General features: G+C 38.3%; 1 pseudogene; it reads left to right on the forward strand.

Moving 5' to 3' along the window:
• Window positions 1-278: 278 nt before the first annotated feature.
• Window positions 279-2,567, forward strand: LOC115684277 (L-type lectin-domain containing receptor kinase IX.1-like; annotated as a pseudogene).
• Window positions 2,568-11,099: the final 8,532 nt, after the last annotated feature.

Genomic DNA, 11,099 nt, shown 5'->3' on the forward strand with positions numbered 1-11,099 from the left:
GAAGGAAAGTTTTTATTGTCTCAAACTCAATCAAATTGATTGACAATCAAACATTACGACAAGTATGCATTACAACGGATAAAGCTCTACTTATGGAAACCAAGATTCTGATTGTATGGGCGACCAGAATCAGCGGGATTCAGATTTCATGCGCGTATTCATGGAGGCATATCAAGTGGGCGAAGACTTTACAAGTCAAGCAAACGATTTTACGGTGTGAAACCGAGAGCGAGAGAGATTAGTTGACGATTAAACAAAGACCAAGGTACATAAAAAATTCAATAAGTGAAAGCAACTCGACTACTTTGGCTGGTATCAACAGGTATCCATCGCATAGAGAATGGCATTTTTGTGCTTCCCTGTTGTCCATCGACCTCTCTCAATGGTGAACTTCCATAGCTCAGAGAACTTGCATTCGAAACTCATGATTGTCCTGGCTTCAGTAATGGTCATGGCCATTCTATTCGTCCTGCTCGCCACATCGACGGTGTCTTTTAGCACCACCGCCTTCGATTTCCCGAGTTTCAATCCAAACATCCACAACATATCATATAAAGGCGATGCATATGCTTCTGATCCTAGCCTCCAGCTCACTGTCAACCAGCGAGACAAGGCCTCCAGTGGAAGCGCAGGGCGAGCAACCTACGGGAGCCCAATTCATCTCTGGGACAAAGCCACGGGGAACGTAGCAGATTTCACTACTCAGTTCTCGTTTGCGATCAACTCACTAAACAGTTCCGATTACGCCGATGGAATTTCTTTCTTTCTGGCTTCCAATGGATCCTACATCCCACCATATTCGGGAGGTGGCAACTTGTTTCTCGTAAGTACACAAAGTAACGATTCAGACTCCAGCTATGCTTCTTTTGCTGCTGTGGAATTTGATACTTATGCTAATTTGTGGGATGCGCCGTACGAGCATATTGGTATTGACATCAAATCTGTGAATTCTGTCACGACCGATCCCTGGAAATGGAATAGAATTCAAAGTGGAGGACGAGTTCATGCTACTATTGCTTATGACTCCAGCGTGCAGAATTTGAGTGTATTGTTGATTGATGATGAAAGTGATGGGAGTTTGATCAAAAACCAGTCTAGCCTTTCTTTCATCGTTAACTTGACCGAGTATTTGCCGGAATGGGTGACTATCGGCTTCTCTGCTACAACAGGGTCTGCATTCGAGATACATAGTATTTACTCATGGAGCTTTAATTCTAGTTTGCAAATCGAATTGAATGAAAACTTCAATCAGTCTATCGTGCCGACATACTCGCCTTCTGAAAAAAAGGGCAAATCATGGATATGGCCTGTCATCGGATCATTAAGTGCCTTTCTGTTGATTAGTCTCATTTTCGGCATTACCTTGTCTAGACATCGGTTGAAGAAAGGTGTAAATCACACGAGTGAAACAAGAGACAACCACGATGACAATGATGTCATGCCAATGGAAGAAGAATTTGGTAAGGTTGCTGGACCGAAGAAGTTTTCTTACGCAGAATTGGCTGTGGCAACGGACAATTTCACAAATGACCGATTACTCGGTGAAGGTGGTTTTGGAAGGGTTTATGAAGGTTACCTAGATGACAGCCATTCAAGTGTTGCCATTCAACTGAGGCATCGGAACTTGGTGCGGCTACAGGGTTGGTGCCATGACAAGAAAGAACTCCTCCTCGTCTACGAATTCATGTCCAATGGTAGCTTGGATTCGCATCTATTCAAAGACAAGACGCTGTTGTCGTGGGAAACGAGGTACAAGATCGCTCAGGGCTTGGCATCGGCATTGTTGTACCTCCATGAGGAATGGGACCAATGCCTGGTGCACCGAGATATCAAATCCAGCAACATCATGCTTGACTCATATTTCAATGCGAAATTGGGCGATTTCGGCTTGGCTAGGCTAGTTGACCATGCCAAGGGGCGCAAACGACTGTCTTGGCAGGAACAATGCGTTATTTGGCTCCGGAATGCATTTATACTGGAAGAGCTAGTAAAGAGTCAGATGTTTATAGCTTCGGCGTCGTCCTACTGGAAATAGCATATGGAAGAAAAGTTTTTGAGCCGAAAGAAGCAGAGGGTCGTATGCGTCTTGTGGAATGGTTTTGGGAGCTGTATGGTGTTGGAAAGCTACTCGATGTGGCCGATCCAAAACTATGCGGTAATTTCGATAAGAAACAAATGGAGTGCTTGATGATCGTGGGACTTTGGTGTGCGCACCCTGATTACACGCTTCGACCTTCGGTGAGAGAAGTGATAACTGTCTTGAATTTTGACCTACCGCCACCGATTCTCCCAGCAAAGGCACCTGTGCCAACCTATCTCGCACCACCCTCGGATGTGTCGAACTTATCGCTCATGTCGTGCTACAACACAACAACTAGCTCGGATGGCGGAGGAAGTTACCGAACCGGATCCACAACCTTCACCTCTTCCGATGCCGCATCCTCGTCATCTTCTTCTGCTTTGTTGTTGAATGCTCAATAAGTTCTAACCTTCACCTCTTCCGACGCCGCATCCATGTTAATAAGCTTCGCGTGCAGATTTGATGCGATTGCTTTCTCTTTTTTGATGACGGTCGAAGCCGTGGTTGATGTTTAGTGTCGTTCTGTATAGTTCATTCGACTTGGCATAAAAACAGTACGATTTGATTACTGCTGCTATCTGGCAAAACAATTCCATTTCTTAATACTGTCTTCCGTGCCTCATTATCGGCCTCACCGACAGTCTGACTTTCGATGAAACGCAAAATACTTTTCTTAAAGAAGAAAGGCAAGCATGCTACCGAAGCAAGCTTCTTCCCAACCGGGATGCTAGAAGCCTTGAACAAGACTTACTCAAATAGTCGCATTAAATATAGACAAGGATAAACATAGGAAAAACTGTCCAAAATGTCCTAAACCTATTGTACTTCTGTCAGTTCAGTAATAAACTTTTTAATTTTGCCAATTGAGTTATAAACTTTTTCACGTTTTGCCAATTGTGTCCATCCTGTCAATTTTGGTCGAAAATCGCTAACATGGACATCGACTGCTCTATGTGGCACTATTGGTGCTAACGTTGACAATTTTAATAATATCTCAATACTTTTTCCAATTTTTTATTTTTTATTTTATTTTTCCTTTTTTTCTTTGTTTCTTTCTCTAGCCAATTGCCGGGCATTGTCCACGTCAGCGTCGGCCGTGCCACGTAGGATAGCCGGCGTCCACATTAGTGATTTCCAACCAAAATTGGCCGAATGGACTCAATTAGAAAAACGTAAAAATGCGCATGACTCATTTCACAAAATTAAAAGGTTTATGACTGAATTGGCAAAAGTGCAATAAATTTAGGACTTTTTAAATAATTTCTCAAATAAACACACACCCATTTTGGACCGAGTGATTAGGAGAAAAACGAGATGATTCGGATAATGACTAAAGAACGAAATTGTATGCAAAATAGGCTAAATATCTTTTTATGACATTTTAAGTAGAATAGAGGGGAGAAGGAAATTTTCTTCCTAAGTTGCACAAATCCCTCCGAATCCCTCAATATTTGAACATTTTAGGAGGGACTTGGAAAACTACATAAAATTGGCTACGGTTATCTTAAGGACCATTTGTTAACTTAGAATCAGATTTTCGATAAGAGGGTAATAATGGAATTTAATGGCTAAATTTTACAATTACAAAATTGACATCAATCTTGGCTAAATTGTGGAAAAAAATTACGTATTTATACTTTGAGGATAAATTTGGCCATACTTTCCAAATGTCCCAAAAAAAAAAAGGCACGAACTTTTACTCGAGGAATAAAAGGCACTGTTTTTATCTTTTCGGTCCAAACAATCCTACGTTGCAGCTCAGATAGCTAATGACGATGACATGGCATTTTTATTATTAAGAAATTAAAGAACTAACATTAGTAATTTAAAATCAAAAGAAAATAGTTTCTCTTTGACTGTATCAACCCATTCTTTCCTTTTCTTTTTCTTTTTCTTTTTTTCTTTTTTTCCTTTTTTCCATATGTCGGCCATCACCGGGCCTTGTCGATGGCCAGCAACCTCCATCGGCCTCAGGTGAAGGGCGCCCTCCGCTAGCCCTCATCAACCTCGGACAAAGGATGCCCAGGCCAGGGCATGCAAGGTTTGTCTTTGCAGATGAGGCGAGGGCGGCTGTTGCCTGAGATCAGTGACCTTTGCTGGCCATTAACGAGGACTGCCAAGGGAAAAAGGGAAAAAACAACAAAGGAAAAGAAAAGAAAAAAATAAATAAAATATAATTAAAAAAATTGTTCACATCAGTACCAACTATGCCATCTAAAATAGCCGGCCCTGGCTAAATTGCCACGTCAGCGACTAAATTGGTAAATCGTCAGAAGGTTTATTACTAAATTGGCAAATGATAAAAATGTTAGAAATAAATTAACACAATTGAAATTTTTAAGACTGAATTGTCTGTCATATAATAAGTTTAAGACTTTTTAAACAATTTTCTTCACCGTTTCCTATCATCTAGCAGTGATTATCTACAAGTAGTTGCAAATCCCAAGAATATAGGCATAACCATCCAGCACTTTTGCACTCATGTTGATCCATCTTCTTTATCTTCGAGCTCCAACACTCAACAAAATTTGCAATAGCTGGCTATCGATGAACCTACTCAACTGGCCCTTGTCAATAACTTTTGTTATATTAGCGGTCGAGGACTTTCTTGAAAAGTTATGGATTCCCTTCAAGTTGTGGATCATTATGTTCATTGATGACTTTGTTTTGGCCAAGTTTTACCCTCATCGACTCGACTCGCTACTTGTCAATAATAATTCAAAGCTCGTCATTTTTTTTGTGTCAACAATATGTACGACAAATTTCAGAGACTAAATTTAAAACCAAAAACTCTGTGACCAGTTTTTTCGATTAGAACGTGAGTTTTAAATCTACAATTACCAAGTTGAGATACCATTAAATAATGGCAGTGCGTGTGTAAGGTGTCAGTATGGAGTGAAAGGAGCTCTTATATGAAGGTGGGTTCAAGAAGATAAGTTTTGGGCTTCTAATGGATCGCCCAATTCCAAAAGTATTGGACTTTTACTGCATTTTTCTCAATAGTGGGCCTGTGCCTTGATTAGGTGTATTATTATCTGAACTCAACTTGGAATCTTATGGATCATTATAAGTTGCCAAGTTGTGATTTTGAAACCAAGAAATTTAACAACCAACCGGTGCCCACTAAAGAGAGGACCTTAGGAACAGAGTTGTCATTTTGTCGCTGAAATTTCCCTTTGTGATGAATCTTTTCATTGCTCAAAACCTTTTTGGTGACGGAACCGGAAATCTGTTGGCAAGGTTTTCATTTCTCATTATGAGATGCTCAAAGCTTTAGCAACGAAATTTGCGTTCTCATCCCATTAAAGGTTTTCTTAATTTTTTTTGTCAAAAGAAAATTGTATTCATTGCTCAAAATGACACACGAGAAATACATTGACTTTCATAACAAAAAAAATCGAAGCAGAGCAAAGCGTAGAATACAACAAAATAAAGCAAAATCCAGAAAACAAGGAGGATCAATAGAGCACCAGTCAAGTTAAGCACATACTCATTCCATAAAAACGAATTTGTCAAGCAAAATAATCAGTGGCCAATTACTGGATCTCGTATCATCATTAGTGATGAACACACACCAGAAAGTCCTTCTCCAATAACTACAATGTTGCCTGTTGGCGGTGCTTGCCTAGGTTCAGCTTCTTCTAAACCATCGCCGTACAGAGACAGCCAAAACTGGTTGAAAAAACGCAGATCTAACTTATGAAAGAGCAAATATTTGTGGTTTAGCTAGGCACCAAAGCTCCTACAAACATCATTGAAACTGGAGACAGAAGACTTATACACATATAGAGCACGGAAGTATCGAATCCTCGAAAGCATTATTAAACTCCCAGATATAAATCGGGAGAGAGAAGCTCCTATATCTAGAATTAAATCAGGCTAGTTCAAACTCTTAGATTTAGAATTAGATTGAGAGAAAAGAGCTCCCAAATTTACATCGGCAGAAAAGAAAAAAAAAGAGAAAAAAAGACTTCAACAAAATCAATGGGAGAGGAGGGTGAGACTAGCTCAAACCCTCAAGGTTTTCTTAATTGAAAGGCAAAATTTTTGTCGGTGTAGGTCACCTTCAATGCCAAGTTTTATTCTGGTTGCCAACAATTAGTCACTGCAACATATTCTTTTTAAGGGTCTATCTTGAAACACTTAAATGTTGACATAAATATTCATATATTAATCTTTCATAATTTTTTGAAATCTGAATAATATTTTAAATTTTAACGAGAAAATTAGAAAGTACTTTTTACTTCTGTTATTACCACAAGATACCATATCTACATCAGTGTATTTCATTGAACTTCTTGTCTGCTAACTATGCTCCAAACTTTCGCATTTGAGGCATGCTTGATTGGTGGGTTCTTCTTTAATTTTTCCTTGGAGGATGGAAAAAGGGCACATGAGAATTTCTCTTGGTCAATTATTTCGAAAAGCATGAACTTGACTTGGACGCGGGCTGTTCTTTTCCCACTTAGTTTTACCCAAACAAGACGCCTGTTCTTTTTCACACTCATGTTTGTGGCTCTGCCTCGACCGTCATTCAAAGATCCAGGTTCCCTCTCTCTGCGTGTGTGTAGCGTTTATGGTATTTTTCTTTGTTACTCCATATTTAGTAAAGCTTTTTGGAGCAGTTAAGTGTTAACAAGTAGTCATTAAAAGTTTAATTATTATCACTTCTTTTTGTTGCATAAACAAGTAGCAGTTGACAGTTGCTGCTACACACTAGTGCAGTTTTTGTCTCGGTGTTATGCACTGGCTTTTGTGGCAGCACTGGAAATGGCGGAGAGGGTCAGGGACGGGTTCAAATCTCCGTAAATGGGACTCTACACATGTACAGTTTCAAATCCCCTTCTTACCAAGCGAGGATTAGAATATTGCTCGTAATATACGGCGAAAAGCATTGTATTCTTATAGGTTATGGAAGCCTAATTCGGAGTACAATGAAAGACTTCTTTTAGAGCAAAAGAAGGGTGATTGTAGATGGGAAGTTTTTTGAGACAGTAAGAAAACAGTTGTTGGTCAGCTATTAAGTTTCTTGATGTTCACATTGGGTCCATTTGTTTCGCAAGCTTGTATCAACTAAAACAATTAGTCATCCAAATATATTTTTATCATCGACAACAATTTATGTCTAAAATTTTTTGTAAATGATGAAAAAAAATTTCGTTCATCATTTTTAAAAGAGATACAAACGATTATGTTGTGGAAAATGTTTTCCAAAACGTTTATTTTCCGCGAAACAAACATATCCATTAATACGTTTCTTTCGAAGTCACTGTGGAGTTGGACCTCAGGACGTGTAGTCTTCTTCATCCTAACTTAGTAGACCGACTTTTCATTGACTTGCTATTGATATGTCTCTTTCTTCTTTTGCTCTGGGGGTAGTACTAAGCAAGAACCTTCTACTTTCCTTAATTCATCTGCTTGAACGGGAAGTCGCATAAAAGAAGGATAGGCAGAATTATTCACAAACACTAGCATGAGGAAGACATGCTCATATGTTGCTAAATTGTATTTTAGATAGCATATTCTCTGGATAAGGAGAGAATATTGTCTATTGCAGGGATGATGTAGATCAAGCACATTTGGGCTGTTGATCGTGTGACTCCCACGGTGATATCATATATTTATAATTCAGATGATATTTGTCCACATGGTCTATAGAACATATGGTCACTTCTCGGCAGATGCTTACCTAATGGTGTAGCCTTATGTTTATGTCAAGAGTAGTTGCCTTGTAGACCTTATATATTTTTCCAAAGATCAAATTGATACACCGATTTATTACATGTCAGTTATGTAACGAACGGCGATTGGCATGCACTCATAAGCAAGCACTGTATGTGAATGTCAATCAGTATTAACATTAGTTATACATTGCGCGACTACTCTATCTCTAACTTAGCTGCTCTAATCTAAATTGACTCCATCGCTAAGTCCCCATAATTCAGCTTCCACACTAGAAGACTTAAATCAATATATATGAACTATATACTCTATGATCAAGGAGCGACTATCAGTACCATTGTGAAGGGGTATACAAGTGTGCATATGCTACATTGTTTTGCTCTTTCCACCAGAGGATGGTGTCTAGGTGTTAAGATTGTAGCATGGTATATTCGTGAATGCAACACAATCTTTGTACTCGATAGATTTCTAAACCTACGAATCCAAAATTTAGAAGCCTACAATGTAACATATAAACAGTCCAAACTATTTTTGTTTCTCTTGTTGCTCGGAAAGCAGATATCGCAAAGTATGTCGATAAGTCGTAACTACTCAATTCACTCGCGATCTATATAGATCCCCAACACCAACACGGTCTCTCTCTCATATTGATGCCACACGACAAGTCCTTTATTAGGAAATGATCATGTCAAGTACGGAAACGGTTTGTTAGGGCAATAAGCCTTGCAAATTTCAAGTGTCCTCTGTCTGGATTTGAATGATTGGCAGGGTGTTGAAATTGAAGGGGTGTCAAATTCTGCAATTTTCCAGATTCACCCTTACCATTTGTTCAAGTCCCCGTATTACCCATCTAATTTTGTTTTTAGGTCATTTTGTTCGAAGGAAAACTATTTTTGAGAGATTATTTTCTGACTTTCTGGTGTTTGGATGGCGGAAAGTTAATTGATTTACGGAAAACGTATTTCATGAACTGAAAAAAAAAACAAATTTAAATCGAAGGAAAACAACTTCTACTTCTAGCAAGATGGTAATCACCGCATTACTGAAAACTTAATGGCTAAACAGTTACAATTACAAAACTGACATCTAATCTTGGCTAAATCGCTGAGAAAATTAAGTACACATATTTTGAGGATAAATTTGGCCATACTTTTCAAATATCCAAAAAAAAAAGGCATGAACTTTTCATTTGAGGGATAAAAGGCATCGTCTTTGTCTTTTCGGTCCAAACAATCCTAACGTTGCAGGTGAGTCAACTAATGACGATGATATGACATTTTTTATTATTAAAAACTTGAAGAACTAAATCAGTGATTTAAAAACCAAAAGAAAATAGTTTCTCTTTGACCGTATCAACCCACTCCTTTCCTTTCCTTTCCTTTCCTTTTTCTTTTTTCCCTTTTTCCCTCTTTTTGCCATCTTCGGGTCTTATCGATGGCGAGGACCTCTGTCAGCCTCAGGCATGGGCCGCCCTCCCTCGCCCCTTGCCGACCTCGTTCGAAGGATGCCTATGCCTGAGCTAGCAAGGGCTACCCTTGTAAATCGGGCATGGGTGGCCGTTACTTGAGGTCGGCGACCTCAGTCGGCCATTGACAAGGACCACCGATGGCCAACGAAGGAAAAAAAAGGAAAAACCAACATAGAGAAAGAAAAAAGAAAGGGAAAAAAGAAAAAAAAATAGAATATTTTTTAAAAAAATGCCATTGTCTTTGTTAGCATCAAACGTGCTATATAAGATGGCTAGCCCTAACTAGACTGCCACGTCAGTGATTTGAGGCCAAAATTGTCCAGAATGATTAAATTAATAAATTGTCAAAAAGTTTATGACTATATTGATAATTGGTCAAAATGTTTAGGACTAAATTTGCATAATGGAAAGATTTAGAACTGAATTAATCGTTGTACAATAGATTTATGACTTTTAATTTTCCCCATAATCTCTTATTATCTAGCCATAATTATTAACGAGTGGTTGCAAATCCCAAAATTATTGGCATTACCACCGAACAGTTTTGCACTCACGTTGATCCATCTTCTTTATCTTCAAGCTCCAACACTCAAAAATATTTGCAATAGTTGGCTGTCGATGAACCTACTTAACTGGCCCTTGTGGACAACTTTTGTTATATTTGCTGTCGAGGACTTTATTGATAATAATCCAATGTTGGCCATTTTTTGTGTCAAAAATATGTACGTCAAATTTCAGAGGCTAAATTTCAAAATAAAAAGTCCATGACCAAAACTGTCGATTAGAATGCGAATTTAAAATCTACAATTACCAAGTTGAGTTACCATTAAATAGCGGCAGCGCATGTGTGAGGTGTCCGTTTGGAGTGAAAGGAGCTCTTATGTGAAGGCGAATTTCGTAGACATTTCAATTGACTCATGTTTTGGGCTCCTATTGGATCGACCAATTTCAAAGGTATTGAACTTTTGCTGCATTTTTTGCGATAGGTGGCCTTAACATCGTGTATTATTATCTGAACTCAACTTGGAATCTTATGGATCATTATAAGTTGCCAAGTTGGGATTTTGAAACCAAGAAATTTAACAAGCAACCGTTGCCACTAAAGAGAGGACCTTAGCGACAAAGTTGTCATTTTTGCCGCTGAAATTCTCCTTTGTGATGAATCTTTTCATTGCTCAAAACCTTTTTGGTGACAGAACTGGAATTCTGTTGGCATAAGTCCAGTATTTAGTGATTGAACAGGGTTTTCATCATGACATGAGATGCTCAAGCTTTAGCAACGAAATTTGCATTCTCATCCCTAAAGATGAATTTTCACAATGAAACATGAGCTTTACCATTTAAGGTTTCCTCTTAAATGAAAGACGAGATTTTCGTCGGTGCATATCACATTCGATGCCAAGTTTTATTCTTGTTGCCAACATTTAGTCACTATAACATATTCCTCTAAGGGGTCTATCTGGATTCAGTTATATTTTGTACTTTTTATTTAATCTAAATCTTTGCAAATTAGGCACTTCAACTTTTTTTAAATTTGAAATTCTTCAAACACTTAATTGATGACGTAAACATTCATTTATGATTCTTTCATAATTTTCTGAAATCTAAATAATATTTTATACTTTGACGAGAAAATTAGAAAGTACTTTTTACTTTTGTTTAGCTTTAAACAATCAGGTTGTCGCATCCATATCTACATCGCTGTATTTCGTTGAACTTCATTTCTGCTAACTATGCTCCAAACTTTTGCATTTAAGGCTTGCTTGATTGGTGGGTTCTTCTTTAATTTTTCATTGGAAGATGAAAAAAGGGCACATGAGAATTTCTCTTGGTCAATTATTTCCGAAAGCATGAACTTGACTTGGACGC

Source organism: Syzygium oleosum, unplaced genomic scaffold, assembly GCF_021117445.2.
Source record: "Syzygium oleosum isolate NSW1041296 unplaced genomic scaffold, Sole_v2.1 Sole_v2.27, whole genome shotgun sequence".
NCBI lineage: Eukaryota > Viridiplantae > Streptophyta > Magnoliopsida > Myrtales > Myrtaceae > Syzygium > Syzygium oleosum.